Here is an 18,366-nt window from a genome sequence, read left to right on the forward strand (position 1 = left end):
TTTATGTTTTTCAAATGCGCTATGGAAATATTTTTTATACAACGTACTTGACTAGTTTTATTACTCCACTGTATAAATAAAATTGAAACCATTGAAGAGGGGGAGAGAAACCAGTATGTAGCAGAAGCACGCCTATTAAAAAGAGGTTTCTGACATAGAAATTGAACTGGCAGCAGTGAAATACCATGACATGTAATGGGTTCCATTTGATTTCATCCTGGTACTAAAACCAACATTTTCAAAAGGGGGAAAAAATTGCCAAAGGTAAGGCTTCATTTCTCTCTATGAAACCAGTGCTAACCATCTTTACTGTTGAGTATATTTCCTTTTTATTTGGCCGACAAAAATATCTCAAAAAAAAATCATAAAAAGCTGAATTAAAACTGAAGCAATGGCTTCTCCACCATTTAATTTTCCTCCTGAAACTTTCTTGGGAAGTATAAATAAAATCAATTTATTAAATAGCAAGTGTTGGACCAAATGGCATTAAAACACTTAACTCTTTTTATGAAATAGGTGATCCAGGGTCACGTTTTATGTAATTTCATGGGGCTTACTCTGGAACAAATGGAGAACCTGAAACCACCGTAGGATTCTTAAATATTTGTGTGCTTGACTGTTGTCTCATGAAAATTAAATGGCAATTTTAAGTCACATGCCCTCCTAAGGAGAAAATTAATTTCCCATTAATTGAATGGCAAATGTAAAACTAAAACAAAAAAACTATTTTATTTTCCTAACTACCTGAAATATTATGAAATGTTAAGAAAATATATCCCAGTTCAATAACTATTATCTATTATTACAGTGCCTTTTAATGCTTTGGCCATATTCAGTAGTTCCTTTATTTATGCAGGTGAACTGAAGAATGGAATGAGAAAATGCATATCTTTAAAAGGTACCCCTGATGGACATAAAAATTTTGTCTCAAGCGGTGAGTGTAGCTTTGCTCCTGCTCACACCCCTTTATCCTAGCTATAAAACAGTATGGAGTATCTTCTTGATTCTGCTACTTGGGAAATTTCTGGCAGAAGGCTGACAACTTTTCTAAGCTTAAGCACCTCTCTGTAAAATGTATAAGTGTGAGCTGGGAGGAAAGGTGGGTAATAACTCAAGTAGCAACTTAACATAGTCATGAGAAAGATTCAGGGGGATCATATGTAAAAAGGGCCTAAAACACAATGTCTGGCACATATTTTTAAAAACCCTCAAAAAGCTTGTAACAAAATAACAAACTAATTTAAATGTACGTTTATGGGGGGGGGTTATCAAATACAGAAACGGTAAAAAAGCTCTTAGAAACCAATTTTCTAAACGTAACCTCCATCGTGTCTGGTAAGAAAACTCTAATAGTGTTACATGTGAGGGCGATTGTATGTAGTCTAGCGTTAAATCACACTCATCGTCGTTTTATGAGATTTGTAGGCTATATACGTTGACTGTTGTATGAATGTTTATGGTTTCTACTGCATTCTGCATGAGCTATGTAGTTGAGCAGTAAATTTAACAACCTACCATCTGTTGCTGCCATTACAGCATGATGTAACAGAGCTCCACTGATACCATAGGAATTTGTAGTCTTACTACAATGTGGACGTATCATTTAGCACTTGCTCAAATTCTCATGTATGCAAACTTAAAATTACCTTTTTACTATTAGTCCTAAATTACAGCTGAATAAATAGAAAGTCACAGGTAGTGATCAGTGTGCCCAAGGGTTATGAAGTTCATCAGCGGCAAACTGGGGTTCAAATGATCCTCTTTGCTATTGTTCTACCATATGGCTGAACCTTGAGGATAAGAGGGGTGGGGAGACTAGGAAGAGGCTCAGACATTTGACACTGGCGGTCTAAGTGATTTAAACCACCTTCCGGTGAGGGGTCAGTATAGCTCCTAATATGGTAGTTCAACTTCCGTGCTTTTCTGGTTCTTCCTGCTTGGTCTTACCAGCCCTCAGCTTTCCAATTATAGTCCATTCTCCCTGCTCTTTCAGGCCTATTAGAAAAGTAATTTATTTCTTGAACTCCCATTTACCTCTTACTAGATTTCTGCTTCTACTATGTGTAGCAATGACTTAGCTAGTGACCCTGACTCAATATCACTTGATATTCAAAAGAACATATCTGAACTTAAATTAGGCGATGCTAAATGAGGTGACATTTTTGTAGAAAAAAGTTGGATTTACTTGAAAAGAAGAGATGAGTAACGTTGAAACTGACATGTTTCATAATAATTTCTCAATCCATGTAATTCAACGTGGATACCCAAGTCGGCACATAGTTGCTGGGTTTATAAAGAAAACACAGCTATTTCTAGCCTTTAAGGAATCTACAATCAGATAGACAAAGTTCTGTTTTCAATAATGTAAAAATACAATAATGGCTGCTTGATTCTTAGGGCAACAGATGACAACTATGTTGCCTGGAACACAAGTGGACTCAGTAAATGTGAGTTGAACCACAATGAGAGCTTTAATGAATAAACTAATGGAATGATAGACAGTATGAAAACACAGTCAATGCTAATCATTAATGCTTTACTGAGTAATAGCAATGAAATTTTTCATTATTGGCTAATATTACTGATTGTTTTAAGTTGTTGTTAAAGTCTATTTGAGAGAGCGAGAACACACATGACATGGGGGAGGGGCGGAGAGAGAGAGAATCCCAAGCAGCCTCTGAACTGTCAGCACAGAGCCCAGTGTGGGGCTCCATCTCATGAACTGTGAGATCATGACCAGAGCTGAAATTAAGAGTCAGATGCTCAACCCAATTGAGCCATCCAGGCGCCCCACTTACTGGTGTAAATAATCCTTTCTCTTAGCCTTCTTTGTACATATCTCAAAAGATAAAGTAGCTCTGGTCCAAACTGATGGGGTCAGGATGATACATGGTCTGGAATAACAGGTAAAGCTTACAGTTACCTGAACCACTCACAACCCAACAACTAAAGTAAGGCGGAAAGGCCTGAGTTAGCAGGTGATCTTTGTCACCTGGTGCTAATGCTCTGGACCACACAGATTGTAATTCCTCAATGCTATGCAGCTAGCAAATCAGTGTTTGATTTGCTTGGTTAGCCTAACATTCATAACTACATACAATTTTCTGTTTGCTCGATCACTGGCCTCTTGTTTATAACCTAGAATCACTTCATCAGTTTATTAATGGCTCACTTTCCATCTCTTCCACTCATACAAGAGTCAAGAGGAGGGGAGACCATGTCTGAGTCACTTTTCTAATTGGCCTGACAGTTCAGCCCAATACTCAGTACCTGGAAAGAGAAAGAAAGCTAGTTGAATGAGGAAATATGGATTTCACTCACTTGTTGACTTCACTCCCTACCTCCTTCTGCATCTCATCTCCTATTGACGGCTATACTTGTTCTTGTTGAAATACTGGGAAGAATACTGGGTTTAGCATTTGACTTTTTAGGTGGCTCATAGGTAACACCTTTGAACACGACACACTAGATGGTCATCCCATGTACCTGGCAGTATTGCCCTGCATCCAGGGGAAAAGTAGGAAACATACCAGTAAAATGGCAAAGAATATCAGTAGAAGCTTGGTGCAGTTCCCACTTGCCCTTTTCTTCCTCTAAACAGATTGTCCACAAATTTTCAAACTTTCCAGACTAAGGACGGGTAGAAGTTGGCATAACTTTATTCTCTAAAAGCTACTATTACTGGATTTTAAAATACATCACATAAAGTCGTCAGGGTCCTAAAGAACTATTTATAGTATTAGTTTGGAGCAAATCCATTTCAAGCTTTAAACTTGAGTAAAGGGCTATAAAATCAGCATGTAACCTGACATGAAGCCAATTGAATATGTTTAAATTAGGTGTCATATTTTATTCTGAGTGACTTTTTAAAACATGGGTTCTCTGAAATGGCCATTTAAATTTGAGCATCTAAGAAACTTACCAAGAGAGAAAAGCTTGGTCCTTTGATTTTCTTGAAGAAAAGATTTAAAAATGATTCAGCTTATAAATATGAAACCTAGAGTTTAACAAGTTATTACGACCTTCAAAGCATTCTCTGAAATACCCAGTTAGTCTGTGTGTATGTGTTGGGGGTGGGAAATCATTACTGAAAATAAAATAGTGTTTGCTTAATCAAGCATCCATCATTACCTTCTTCTTGACATTTAAGTTAGTGTACCTTAATGTTGCTTTGAGACTCAGCAAGGGATTTTCAAAGTGTGTGTTCAACCCTGGACCTAAATTTTTCCTTTCTCTTTAGGAAATAGAGATAGTAGACTTTGAAATACGGAAGTGACCAAGTTCTAAGTTGTAAAAGTATATTGTCATTAATTACTAGTATCAATTGAATCATGATTGAAACAATACACAAATGGATTTTGGGTTGAAATTCAAACAGGAGAAGTATGTAGATCAATGTCAATAAGAGAACTGATGAAAACTTGAAGAACTTCTCAAGTGAACTGTACTTAATGAAGCATTGATTTTTATTTACTTGTTTTCATTTAATCACTGAGGGCATTCAAAGGGAGTCTTTCTAAGCTTAATTCATTAGTATCATGTTGCCTTTATTGAAATAAAGGTACAAGTTCCTGCAGAACTATTAAAAAACAAAATAAGCAAAACATTATAATTTTACTCAAAACGTTTGAGTAACCCTTGAGATGGGTCACTTCCCAGATCACTATGTCATTATCAGCCAGTGCCATACCCCACTTGGGTTGTGAAGTTGTCTTCTTGACAACTTGGGTTTTTTGGGGAGTTGATGTTCATGAGAACATTTGTATACAGTAAAATTGTCTCCCAAATGCCTTATAATTACTTTTTAATGTACTATGCTACTTAAAACAGGCTTATTTTCCAAGTCTAGTAACTTTTCACCCATTAAGTATGTTCCTTTGAAAACACTGGCTACAGAGTGCTGGCTTTCATGCTATTGCAGAAAGGACCCAATTGCTTCCTGCCCACCAGGCAGCCATCCTAAAGTAACAATTTGGACCAACCTGATGCAGGCAGAATTACCATTTCATTTAATCTTAGCTGTTCTGCTAAAGATCTTCAAAGACAAGTCTTTACATTGACATTTGCATTTCTCTTAAACTCATCATTTAAATTATAAGTCACACTTGACAGACTTTTTGTTGAAAAGAACAGTGATAATCCTTGTTCACATCCATATAATTTTTAATTCTTATAAAAACTATCATAAAAGTCCAAAAGTGCAATCGTCAAGTATTATTGTATATGGTCGATTGCAAATGGACTAATTATGTCTTGAAAAGTTACATTCCACAATAGTGAAACATCTAAACCATTGAAATGGAAAAGGATTCCAGCAATTTGGAAATTTGTATTAGTGGTGTTCAAATAATGGTATTCAAATAGTAGTGATACACAAATAATGATGTTCATGGAGTAGAAAGTTATATGTCGAATGTTTTTCATAGTATATATTCATTACTCTCTGCTTTTTTCACATTCTTTGTAGAATCTCCTCTTCTGCATGAACAGTGTGTTGAGGACAGGGAGTTTGGTCTCCTTAATGTTACTAACATAAGCAGTGTCTGTGACATGGCCTGTAACACATTGGGTGTTCATAATGTAATGGTAAACCAACATTACTTGTATTTTCCATGGCTTCATCTTGTTTTTAATGGGCTGTTGGGATATACAGAAAATTTCAAGCATCTCTAAGAACAGTCTTTGAAAAAGAAAGGGAGGAAGAAGGAAGAGAATTAACATTTACTGAAAATCCCTTCTGTGTTAAGTAGAATACTAGAAATACCCTCCCCTAATCTCTTCTAATCTGTCCATCTTTAAAAAAGCTAATAGTAACTTAGTTCAATTTACTATTGATTTGATAAGTTTATATAAAAGACAATGTTTTTAGCAATATGTTAATACAGATGAGTTTATTTTTAATAGGTAGGTGGGTAGCAGATACTGTTGGAGTCCCACCCACTTACCTCGCCACTTGGGATTCTGGAGACTGTCCCTTGTAGGCTTTTGTGATTCAGCCTAAAGGCTGTCTTTGGCCATCACAGCTCAAGAGAAACATAGGACAGGCTGGAAGTGGTTGGTGAGTATTGTTCCTGGAAATAGCTCTCAAACAATGGCTGATGGGCTAATTATCCACTAATTCCTAACTCCCTCATCTTTCAATAGAGGAATTCCATTCACATTGCACATGATTTCCTAGAGCTCGCCAGGTGCCCACAGCGGTCCATAATACCGCCTTTATTGGCTTCATTGCCTTGCCTTTTCTCTTGTCCTCATTGTTGATTGATGCTTCCTGGGATTGCCTCTGAAAGGAATTGATTTCATTCGAATGGCTTGTCTCCTGTTCATATTCTGGTAGAAGACATCTAAGATGCACACACGAATTTTATTATGCCTCTCCACTAACGAGGAAAGGCTGAGGTTAGAAGAAATTGCCACGTACCCATTCATAGGGAATACATGATCAAGTTTAACATGAGTTTATGTCTCTATATACATCTTACTTTCTGTGGAGAGTCTGGTTCACTTTCAGGACCTTCCTGGTGTGGTGGGTGTGGCTCTCTGTGAACACATTTTTGTACAATCTCCTTCTCTTCCCCATGGACGGAAGCAGGGAGGCCCAACCAGCAATGTCATACTCTGCTTGAGAGAAATCTAGTTGGAGGTGGGGACTGCTTGGGACTGCTTCTGCCTGAAGCAAGATATTTTGGCTACAGGTAATACCATGAGTAGATCTTAAATTTAGACTTAAAATAAGGTTTTCTGAGATGAGCATGTCAAACTATACTCTTCCTAAACCATTCTGGTTTTATTACTGATAAAATACATAAATACATAACTGAAAATTGAATTTTAAGCAAAATGCCTTCTGCATTAAGTATTAGACCACATGTCTGAAGGGGCTGGGTTTATGCCAGACATTGTTTGGTCCCACTTTTTGCTCTCTGACACCCTGTTTGTACTGGCCGCAGTGACCTGACTATTTTGGTCTGCACTGTCAGGCCCGACAGAGGAGGCCTTTTGACTCTCCCTGCATGTAATGCAATACCCCACAATTACTATTATTACTAGACATGATGCTGTGGTTTTCCTGTTCCCTTTCAAGGTTTTAGTCTTGAGCCTTTTTTTTTTTTTTTTTTGTTCTCAAAATTGATCTTGCCTGTTGCTGTGAGTCCTTGGATGCTCTGCATACTCCATGAACTATGCTACCTTGGCCTGCTGGTCTTCTGGATGTCTCCTTGAACTCCATGGCCACTCATTCAAAACACACCACATCCACATTGAGGCTGCTCTCCTGGTGTTTTGCTTCTAGGTTTTTTCTGTCTCTGTAATTTCTTCATTCCTTTACCAAACTTGCTCTCTAATCAGGGCACTTGGGATTTATTTTGATCTTTGCACTTAACATGAGTTGACACTAACGTGTTTATTCACCCCTTTGGTTTCCTCCCTTGTGTAGGACATAGTAAGTTTCACGAGGGCAGGTAGGAGATGCTATTGGTAGTTTCCTAAGGTATCCCTGGGTCTCAGTGCCTGCCCTACCACAAAGTGGATACTGCAGTATTTGTTGAATAAAAATGCCTCTTGCTCAAGCAAGGTATTAGAAATTGTTCTGTTAGGAAATCATACCATTGGTATTGGGGCTTAAAAGAACTGGCCGCCAAGAAGGCAAGTGATGAGGAAGACAAAGCAAGACCTTCTCCATGGCGGTTCACTAGAGAAAAGTTGGAGAATTTACCATTACAATACAATATTGGTTTTAGAAAAAAATACTACTTGGTGCTTTAAAAGGTGACTGTCTGGTTTCATTAAGAAGGCAAGAGTTCTTTAGGCATTCCACAGAAACACCCATGATTTTTTCCCCCCAGAGTCTTTATCTCTGACACTAATGTAACTAGTAAGTTGAACAAGCCTAATGTGTGGTGTGTGATTAAAAAATAACTTTTTTGGGGCGCCTGGGTGGCTAAGTCGGTTAAGCGTCCGACTTCAGCTCAGGTCACGATCTCACAGTCCGTGAGTTCGAGCCCCGCGTCGGGCTCTGGGCTGATGGCTCAGAGCCTGGAGCCTGCTTCTGATTCTGTGTCTCTCTCTCTCTGCCCCTCCCCTATTCATGCTCTGTCTCTCTGTCTCAAAAATAAATAAACATTAAAAATTAAAAAAAAAAACTTTTTTATAAGTGTTTGAACGTTGCTCAGTGGACTAGTTTATCTCTTGTACCTACAGAAAAACATTAAGTTAAAATAATCATGTGCTTTCTCTCATCTCTATTAAGTAATACAAGTCCCTTGGTCACTTGCAGTTGTAAAATAGTTTTATTTCAGAATTAAAATGTTTGTCAAACTGTCCAAGTATTTTATTTAAAGTAATGTCTACACCCAACATGGGTCTCAAACTCATGACCTGGAGATTAAGAGTCCTATGGTCTACCCATTTAGCCAGCCAAGTGCCCCTGTCTAAATACTTTTTTTGTTTTGTTTTGTTTTATTTACTTGGGAACGAGCACAAGCGGTATGTGGGGGGGGGGGTGTAGAGAGAGGGGGACAGAGCATCTGAAGCAGGCTCTGCGCTGACAGCAGTGAGCCCAATATGGGGCTTGAACTCATGAACAGACATCATGACCTGAGTCGAAGTCAGAATTTCAACTGACCGAGCCACCCGAGTGCCCCTAACTATTTTAAATTATAATTATTTCCCATCCTATTTAGGTCTAGATACCTGCTGCAGACAAACAAGCAAAGTATGTTTGTTTCTTTCTCAGATAGCTCGTTTCCAGCTTTCCCTTATTCTACTGCTTAGATGCCTCGGCTTGAGGGCAGGTATAGGAGGAGAAGGATGGAAAGGAGGAAAGATCTTAAATAATTTGTATGGTCATAAGCTCACTGAACATGGGCTCTCTGGAGGGTGCCCATCCACAACTACCTAATGCTAGGTTATGCTCACCTGTAGCTACCCTGATGGAGGTGATAGACTCTTCCTTAGCTTGTTGGTGACTCTCTTCAATGTCTTTGGTAAACTTTAGGACACTTGGCTGAGTCCTGCTCACTCATAGAAGTGATTCTGATAGGCAACCTCTCTGGCTCCCAACTGGGATCTAGGATGTGGGTCGCTTGCAGGCATCCTCTCATTCGATTAAGGCAGGGAATACAGGACACTCCAAAAGAAGCAACCACTTCTTGCTTCATACGTCAGCAAGTAGTCAGTCCATCTTGTGCACTTCCTATTACTGAGGTGCAAGTCTGACCTTGGCCTTTTTCACTAGTCTTGAGGTGCAGAGAATCTTACGGCTAAGTGTGGAATTCATAGCAGAGCTCTGAGCAAAGACAGCCACGATTTCCAATGTGCCCTAGCTTACTTTTTAGCTTTCCACTCGAGTGAGATGTGTCAATATTGTAATCCATATTTGTACAACTGCTTTTATATTCCCCACAACTGATATTTTAATAGTCTCTTATACTAAAACAAGTTAAAACACAAAGTCTCCATTTCTTTTTGGTTATATTTATATTTTATAAATGGGGCTTGGAGACTGATTTATCTCAGTAAACCAACACAGATTTCTTAAAGAAGCTTTATTTCTCATGATAAAATCCTATTAAAATATAATGGCTCCCTCAAAAACAACTGTTTGCTAAAAATTTAACCAGTGGATTTAACTAAAGCAAGAGATGGTGACTTGATTTCTTAGCACAGAATCCCAATTCTGTATTGCCATAACCAATATTACTACTAGTTAATATGTATTCTGTCCTTCCTAAGTGCCTGGCACTAATCTGTTTCACATAAACTTAGAGAATGTTACTGAGTGATTTCTGTATATCAAGCCCCATTCTGTACGTGGATTAGCCAATTTAATAGAGCGACACTGATACAATTACAATTATTACCCTCTTAATTTGAGAAATAAGAAAAACCAGAAACAAATTGAAGCAACTTCTGTCAAAATCAGCTATGAAAGGCCAAAGAAGGATGTTTCCTGTGAATCAGGTTTCGAACTTGAAACATTTTGTCGAAACATTTCTTCCTGTCAGTTTGACTCTCGACGTTACCAGTTTCTGGAGGGACTCAGCCAAGTATTTAATTTTCTATTCCAGGTACTTAATGCACAGTAGATGTTAAAAGTGCCATCTTTTAAAATCGAATAGAACTTTGAAACTTAGGCTTTTAATTCAAACATTTAAAACATTTTTTCCCTATTCACATAAAGCTATGAAAATCATGATTAGATACCTAACCAAATTTTATAAATAAATGACAAGAAAATTACCTGGTTTGTATTATTGTAAAATTGGAATGAATGTTAAGTTCCTACTCCTTCTTCTGTAAACAATGGTCAGTGATGAATATTTTGTTCGATCGTAACAGACATCCATGTTAGGCAAAATAATTGAGCTTCTGTTTCTGCTGTCCTTGTTTTGTCTCTTTTGAACAAAATTAGGTCCTGTCTTCCCTGGCATTAGTACAGCATTTGCAACCCTTGGCTTCTTGGTATTCTTTTTAAATTGTTTTTTTTCAACGTTTATTTATTTTTGGGACAGAGAGAGACAGAGCATGAACGGGGGAGGGGCAGAGAGAGAGGGAGACACAGAATCAGAAACAGGCTCCAGGCTCTGAGCCATCAGCCCAGAGCCCGATGCGGGGCTCGAACCCACGGACCGCAATCGTGACCTGGCTGAAGTCGGACGCTTAACCGACTGCGCCACCCAGGCGCCCTGGCTTCTTGGTATTCTTAATAAAACTGCAAACCTTTCTGAATACCACAGCTTTTTCAGAGACGAATCATAACGACTTCAGGAGTCAAATTTTAGTCTGTGCTTGTTGACTTACTCATGTACTCAAAGTTCAAAAGTGTTACATTTATGTAGGAACTTGAGTGTTTGTTTAAAGCTGTTAGTATAGGAAAGAGGTTTCCATTTCAGAACTAAAATCTGGACTTAGTAAATTCTTTCATATAAGTTCTCTAATTACAGCAGAATGCCTTAATAAATACATTGGCTTTGAGAATAAAACTGGATTGAAAAGTAAAACACATTAATTCTGCTTTAAACATTAATTAGAATTTGGACTATAGCTTAAACATAATATTTGGTAGTTAATACTTAAAAACATTTCACTCCCTTCCCATTCTGCCCTTAATTCCAGGCAAGAAAACACAATGGTCATTTTAATATAATTATACTTATAACTACTTAAACAGTAAATAACTGATGTTAGAAATGCGATTCTATCACATGTTCTCAAGTTTTAAGAAGGAGGAGCCTCTTGGCTGAAGAAAGCACATCCCACATCAGAGAAAATAGAGCTGTTTTGTCTAAGGCAAACTGAATTTCACATAAGTGTTCTGGATTCCCTAAATAATTACTAAATGGGCAAATACTACTTATAATTGTCATGAAAACTGCATTTTATTTTTAAGCCTATGTATATATAATATATAATAAAAGGAATATATTTATAATAAAATATATAATATATAATATATAATATAATATAATATAATTAGAATATAACATATATTATATTCATTATATAATAGGCCTATATATATATATAGGCTCAGAAAGCTGAGCCTAAATCATGGGCATTGGTGTTAACAACGTATTTGGATAACCAGGTGCTCAATAAAGTTCTTCGAGTCAACTCATCTATCAAGTGCTAGTATTCCTCTTTTAAATGCTAAAATTTCAAGTCACCATGAAGACAGGAAAAAAAAAATCTTTTCTCCAGAAGAAAAAAAAAAACCAACTACATATAAATGTTCTGAAATGAGATCGTCTTTGCTTTAAGTGGAAAAAATGCCTGGCAAAAGTGATAATAGACCAAAGAAAATTGAGCAAGTTTTTCAGTAGTGTAATGCTACGATTACATAGAAAAGAGCAATTCATCAGTTTAAGTTTGGCCACAGTTGGGACCAGAATTGGCAACTATCTCTGCATTGTTACTTGAGAGGAACATTAAGATTCTATTTAGCCAGATTCTCCACCAGGCTCTGTGTTTCCTGAAGTTAATTTTTTCATCTCTTTTTAGGAATTAAGGTCTTTCTAGCAAGTAGCTAGGAAATACATCACATCTATGACTAAAACTCAGCACTGGCCCCAGTAGCAGAAAAAGTAGAATATGATCTTGGTTACCTGAGAAGAAAAGTCACAAGTATGGCTTCATATCCATGTCCCACGTAGCACTGGGATGGGAGGCTATGAGTAGCAAAGACATTGGTCACTAGAGGAAGCTGCAAGAAATGACCAGAAATAGGGATAGAGGAATGCGCTAGACAAAAGACTGATTGCTTTCAATCAATTCAAGATATTACGTGATAGCAGTTACTCTGAAGTACACTTTTATAAATAAGATCTGTATTCTTGTATTGTGTGTTCTACTTTTCCTTCATAGCCTTTACCATGTCTTGTAACGATACACTGTGGGTGTAGTGACTGAAGTTTTGCCATCCAAGTTAACACACATAATGCATACCGATGCATACATACCTGTGAGCTCTTACAGACAAACGTGATTGTTTAATACTTTATGGCCACTCTCTCACTTGGGACTTGACATGTAAAAGTAGCTCAATGAATATTTATTGAATGAACCCAATTAATGAAAAAGAAACTGGTAATCCTAAATTTTATATGTAATAGAGTTGGCTAATCTTTGAGGCCTTTATTTAAGGTCATGGGTTGGGTAAGGTTAACTATGTAGACCATAAGCTATTTTAAGTAATTACTGCTTATGGGATGCCACGGCTTTTGTGGAAACAAGATTCCGTAAGGTGAAGAAGTCACTTTCATTCACTTTAAATATCACTGTGTGAGCAGTCAGCAGTGGCCACTGAATCAGAATCCAGAACCACAGTGGGGTTGGCTTGAGCTGTAAGAGCTACCTCAGGCGCTGTCTCACGTGCTCTTTATTAAAAGTGTATATATGTTGAAAGCCAGCAATATGTGGAAAAGAAACTTCTACCCAATGATTATTTACTTTGGGCTAAAAGTGAATACCGCAGCTGGATTCCTTCTACATCTTTTTTTTTTTTTTTTTTTTTTTTTTTTTTTACTCATTTTGACCACTGCATTTGAGAATGAAGACATTGGATTGTTAAAATGTTGTGGAAATTTGAATCTAACTTCTTTCTACTTGGAAAGAGCAGACGGCTCTCCTTACTTCTCTTTGCTTCCCTCCCCCACATGTAGCACCCATCTTAGGGACTCTTTCACCTATAATAGGGTCACATTTGACTTTTGCAGAAGGGAAATCCTTGGATTTCACTCACTTGATGATGAGATGTATTCTCCCATGTCTCTGGCACAGGAGCAATGGAAACACAATTCACTTTGCAGCCAAAATCAGAATTCCACAAAAGTGAACTAAGCAATGCCTAACACATGGAATGGACCTGAGATAAATTTAAGCTTTGACTACAAGGTTCATGACTTGAAATTGCCAACCTCATTAGTGAAGATAATTCTTTGTTGTTTTTTTTTCTTCACCAAAGCACATGTTTCATATCCATGTACACTTGATCTTAGCCAAAAGGCCGAGAAGCGATGTTTTATATCCATCTAGACATTGTATCTCTTGAGGAAGTTTAGTGGGCCAGTCTGGTTAAATATGCATTAAATGGCCTTTGCTGACAAAGGTTTTGCAACTCAAGTGCCTATTTATCCCACTTGATGTTGTCATTTCCACGAAGAAATCTTAGCACATCACACTGATTTTGGATGGAGTCTTGAAAATCAAGCAACTGCTACTACCAACAACCAACTGTGGATGTGTTGAAACTTCAGTTCCCAAGTATTAATAGGAATATTTAAGTAAGGAGTAAGTTGGCTGGTGAGTAAAAATACTGGGCATAATGTTAACCAAATGTCTGGTTGCTTAAAATACAAACCAAAGCTAATTATATTCCACCCTGGGATAACAGATGATGCTTTTTTACTCTGTAGTAATAAATGGCCTTGAAAACTAGCCAAACTTCCTTCAGTTGCAAAAACAGCTACAGTAATTAGTAGATAAGAAACTCTTAAGACAGGGACCCAACTCTATCATTACCTTGAGACACAAATCCAACTGCTAAGTCTATTGGTAGATCAGTAACACAATCTTCTCTAACAGAAGGCCATCGAGGTGGTCAACATTGTGCCAATGTGTATTTTTAGATCTTAGAATTTACTAACTGCATTCAAGTGTTTATTTGCCTTGATTGGTTTTCACTGTATTTTTGGTATTTCCAAGACTAGAACTCCTCATTAGACTATAGAATAATTTATAAATTTGTGTGAATATCAGGAATAAATAAGTGATAGAAATTATAAAATGAGATTTTTTTTATTCTAATGCTATCTTCTGTCGTATTTACTTATTTTTTTTTAATGTTGACTTACTTTTGAGAGACAGAGACAGCATGAGCAGGGGAGGGGCAGAGAGAGAGGGAGACATAGAACACGAAGCAGGCTCCAGGCTCTGTGCTGTCAGCACAAAGCTGAATGCAGGGCTTGAACTCACAAGCCGTGAGATCATGACCTGAGCCGAAGTTGGACGCTTAACCGACTGAGCTACCTAGGTGCCCCTCTTCTGTTGTATTTAAAGAAGCCTATCTTCAGGCTGTTCAAAGAAAGGGCAAGAAATACAGTTTGAAACAGAAGCCACAATTAGGCCTAAATAAATCTCTAAGAAACTGGCTGTTCTATTTCATTTCCAGTCTGAAGAAGAGCCAGGTTTTGTTTGAGGATTTCTGTCACTTTTAATGTCCTTTGAAAAAATAGACAGCAAGCTGTGCCAGTTATCCTCTTAATGTGTTCCAGTGCTAGGAAATGTTGTGTAGCATATAAGACGATTCAGTTAGCTTAATTCAATTATGCTTCTGTAGTTGAAAATGTTGAATCCTTCTGCATAAGTAAATGTTTTGCCACTGATAGACTTCCATTTGTTTTCATAAGCACTTATTGATACCAGATATTTTCCATCATAAAAGGCTTAGGTTATAATTAAATTTCCCAATGGTTATTAAATAATAACGGACAGTTTTTGAGCTAGAAGTTGAAGACTTCTCGGAAGGAATAACACTGATGTGCCTTAGGACTTTTATCTGACATTATATTGTCTCTCTGTCTTGTAGAGGTTCTTAACATGGGAGTAAGTCTGTGTATGTAAATTGCAAGATAAGGTCAATGACTTAACTTTTAGTTTGGGGACTTAGCTGTGCATTTATAGATACATAAATGTGTTAGACATCCTTAGCAAATTTTTATGATTGGATTAAATATTCTCCATCACTTCAGTCACCCACAGATGATGAGAAATACCAATAGAACTCCTTGTAGACAGTTTTTTGCAAGGTCAATTGTGTTTTGTAGGGGGAAAAAAGCAGTGCTATGTATTATTTGGCTCCTAATGATGTTTGCTATTGATGAAGGCTTTTGTCTGGAAGGCTATCCATAAAATACATAAATAAAAAAATTACATAATCTTTTCTAAATGCTGGCATTTTTAATGAAGTAAGACAATCTTTACTTTTTTGTGTGAATTAGCCTGCATGAGTTTTCTTCTTTGTAGCCATTTGGCAGATGGAAGTATTCTCGTTCTTGTATTTACGTATTGTAAGAATTGTGAATCACTATAAATGGACATAATTTAAAAAAAATCAGGTCAACAGATAGAATCTGAATAATTGACGGGAAAACTAGAGATACACATGAAGGCTTATACAAAAGGCAGAAGGAAGACAACATAAGGTGAATTTGGCATAGAATTATAACAAAGATATTTTGGAGAGGGAAACACAGATGAAGTTGGTAGAAGGTACAAAGTTGGGGGAACAAGAATGTATGCTTTTGCATCATAAAATCAGTAAGCCATTGAACTTCTTTCAAGGTATCAATCATGGAATAAAATTTCTATTGATAAAAATACATAACTATGTATAGTTCATTAAAGTTACAGAGGAGGGGAATACTAATATTTTGAGTAAGATATGGTAAAATGTAACAAAATTAGACTTTAATGTATTTAAGATGAGTAAAATGCTACTGACCTTGACCTTAATTTGGTATGCTAGTATTTTTATATTGTCTCAGAGAATAAATAACTTTGTGGTGAGTATAGTAGCTGGTATAGTGATGCCTCGCAACTGTCATACTGGCCACACATTTATCAAGATTATAAAGATGCAGGATTTAGTAATAAAAGTCTTGGTCTTTTAAAGAGTCAGTTTCCCCCCTACTTCTAAGTTTTGCGGGAACCCTCTGCAATTGGGGAGATAGTTGTTTGATTATTCTTGTACCTGACCTCCAACAATTGATATTCCAGGAATAAATGGAATAGAGAAACATAGTCTCTAAGTTTTGGTGGTAAGTTGTGTGTGTCTGATGGCATCTTATAATAACTTGAAGGTTAAAGATGGTCGATAATGAGAAAGACCAGGAGTCTTAAGCCTTGCTTATGAAAACACAATTCCACCATGTATAGCCTACGAACTTCAATTTTCCCGAAGTCAATGAAATGCCATAGTGAATGGGAAACATGGCACCACTTGATACTGATGATACCGTGGAGATGTTTTATGTAAAAGTAAATCCATCCAATATGTAAAATAAATAGATGAATATTACAAATGCGGCAAACACATGAACGTCTCAGGAATTCCTAGGAGCTTTTCAAGAGTTTCAGTAAGGGGGGACAAAAGTTTCAGTGAACCCTATTTTACGAACCATATTTTTTCTTTTGTATCCTCTATGTAAGTGTTAGAATCATTACATGAGAGTTAGAAAAAACCTAGAGAATATGTGATCCAGTTTGTCATGTTGCTTGTTGAGAATTTAAAACAATATAATTTACAATATATTTCAGGTGGATTGTCATTTTCCCTTGAAAATACCAAAGAAACTGCCTCCCATAGGTGAGTCTTGGGGATTGAAGTTGATACTTGAGTTAGGAGAGTCTCAACTGAAGTTCAGTTTTTGTGGGTGACATAAGTAAGATTGTACTTTTCAAATGATCTGTGGAGCAGGTACTTGGATTTTTTCATTTCCAGATTATTATGGACTGGTACTTTTGTAAAACACAATAAATACTAATTACTTGATAAATTATTAATTTTATAGATTTGGAGACATTATATTAAAACATATCTAGAATCTTCTTCATTGGACTCAGTCACAGATGAATTGCGTCTGGATCACATGCTATAATTGGAATACCACTGAGTTAAGAAAATAGAGTATCCGGGATGTCTCAGAAAATAATTTTTATATCTTCTTCTGAAGCTAATGACATGGGGGAAAAAAATGGAGACTTATGTCAAATACCCTAACTTGCACAGGCATAATACCATTGTCAGTATACTTCAATGTAAATATATCAGATGATTAGTACTACTATTCCATTCTAAGCCTTAGTTTGCCACGGTGAAATAGCTGTAATGATTTTAGTAGGCCCATAAAGATTTTATGAGGATTGAATGAGGTAATGTATGCAGAGTTTAGTGCAGTGGGTAGTAAATAGTAGCTGTCGTTGGTACGGTTGTACATTGCCTGTGGTTCTATCCCTTCCTACCTTATTCTCCATTTCTTTCTCAGCACTTGAAAGAATATTTGACAGTAAGCATTACACTTGATGAGTATGTATTTCAAAATCAGTATTTTAACAAATGTCTGGCCAGTACTTGCTTCCATAGAGAATCCCAAATTCTCATGTAGTACAGATCTCTGTCTACCACACACAATTGCCAAAAGATATTGAATTCTTTTGGGCTCAGCATGTTGAATGACTGAGTAGTGGGTATCAGATTCAGCAGCACTCCTTACAGAACACAAAGTTGTGGGACATTCTCACTGATGTGTTGCAGCATACGTCTGGTTGAAAAAAAAAATACATTTATGAGAAATCCTTGGGAACTAGGAGAATTTACCCAAAATGAAGGGCATAATGGGAAGCATTTAAGGTCTCTTTTTCAGATGGGACTGTATGCTACCATAGTGATATGCTTGTCTAATGCTGTGTTAAGTCAGTGCTTGAGGGAACTCTTACTTAATAGAGCTGATTGAGTTCCTGGTTGCCAATTAAAGGGTTAGCAGGAATGTTGCCCTAGTCTATCCTATTGAAGATTATCTGCGATCAGTCCAGTGAGGAAGGTTAGCAAGTCATGGGAGACCTTTAAGTGAGTATTAAAGCAATTGGTAAACTGTTGCTTCTAAGAAGAATAACGAAGGCAGTCCCACAAACAACCATCTCCATCAGTGGAGATACCACCACTGTCTGATGATGGACCTCTCAGAAAGCTGCCAATGCTAAATGAAACTGACAAACAGTACTGTAAACTGGTCCCGCCCATGTGCTCTCATGGGACAGCCCTGTGAACTCTTACCCCATAACCTTGTGATCCTTGCAGAACTTCCCACA

General features: G+C 37.1%; 1 long non-coding RNA gene across 2 annotated transcripts in view; it reads left to right on the plus strand.

Moving 5' to 3' along the window:
- LOC123381245 overlaps positions 1-16,864 on the plus strand; it is a 31,619-nt gene extending 14,755 nt beyond the window's left edge. The window contains exons 2-3 of one of the 2 annotated variants that reach the window (XR_006588061.1): positions 857-934; positions 16,816-16,864. This is a non-coding gene — a long non-coding RNA (uncharacterized LOC123381245). Of the gene's footprint in view, positions 1-856; positions 935-2,397; positions 2,449-16,815 lie in introns of those variants that run through there. The other variant, XR_006588060.1, reaches the window with a different exon arrangement.
- Positions 16,865-18,366: the final 1,502 nt, after the last annotated feature.

The sequence above is a fragment of the Felis catus genome, chromosome A2 (assembly GCF_018350175.1).
Source record: "Felis catus isolate Fca126 chromosome A2, F.catus_Fca126_mat1.0, whole genome shotgun sequence".
Taxonomy (NCBI): domain Eukaryota; kingdom Metazoa; phylum Chordata; class Mammalia; order Carnivora; family Felidae; genus Felis; species Felis catus.